Raw genomic sequence first — 1,261 nt, forward strand, 5'->3', positions numbered from 1 at the left:
ACAGCCCTCTCTGTGTTTATCTGACTGTATTTATTATTACCCCCCAACAAATGAAAAAGTCAGACTTTATCATTATCTAGAGACTATTAATAACAGGAGGTGAAATGCAGCTCCAGAGGAGCCGAGCAGGTGGTGATGTCATCAGTACGCTTCTGTTCTAATTGACCCATATTTATGCTGCGTGCTCCGGTTCTCCCAGAGTCCAGACTTTCCTGGGTTCTTCTCAAGAACGTACTTGGCGAGGACACAAGTCCATAGTCGTGTTCTTATGAACCAAGAAACGACCATGCACTAAAACCCCAAACAATATGGATTCCAAAATAGCTAAATGATCAATATGTTCTTCAGATGAACATTTACAGCACTTGCCTTCTTATTCATATATCTAATTTTGATAGCTGGGAAAATATTGCAATATCATGATAATATCGTATGGAAACACCCATTCCAATATTCACCCCTAGGCTCCATGGTTTCTTCCTCAGGTTGCTTCCACCCTCAAAGGGACAAAAGTTGACATGAGCTCAGAGATACAGAGAAGGAGCATGAACTCATATTGGAGGCCTTGTGGTTTAGAATCAGAACATTTAAAATGTTGGTGCTAGTAGTTTATGTGTGTGCATTTAATATAACCGCTTATGTTAGTTTTTTCATAATGCTGTTTTAGCAGAATTCACACTTCACACACGCAGACTGAAGCTTTTACTAAAATATACAGAAGCTCTACGCTTTTTCAGTTTTAGTTCGATTTCATTTGTTCTAATAGAGCAAACATTTTTACTAAGACAACTAAACAGTTAACTGCAACACTTTCATTCAAATCCCATTTCATAGAGTGCATTCCAGTCATTATTATGCAATACAAATCAATATCGATCATATAACAGCAGTTAGGCCAAATTGATCATTTTATGGAGGCTCACATAATCTCATTGAGCCGCCGACTGCAGCAGATGGGGGGGGGAGTATCAAGTCATCCAGTCCAAAAGACTTTTGCCTGGACAGCTAGCCTTGATTTAATCATATATGATTGACATCTAGATGTAAGGAAGATGTTCAAACATTACAATAAATAAGTAGCGGGACTGGAGTGACTTTGAAAAGACACGACCTGTGTCACAACACAGAAAAAAGTTACTAGATATGTTAATTTTTTTTTATTTTAAGTCACTAGCAGAGGTGGAAAGAGGACTAAAAAATTGTAATTGAGTAAAAGTATCTTTACTCTGCCTAAATTTTTCTCAGAGTAAAAGTAAAATTA

This window comes from Cyprinodon variegatus, unplaced genomic scaffold (genome assembly GCF_000732505.1).
Source record: "Cyprinodon variegatus isolate N-32 unplaced genomic scaffold, C_variegatus-1.0 Scaffold504, whole genome shotgun sequence".
NCBI lineage: Eukaryota > Metazoa > Chordata > Actinopteri > Cyprinodontiformes > Cyprinodontidae > Cyprinodon > Cyprinodon variegatus.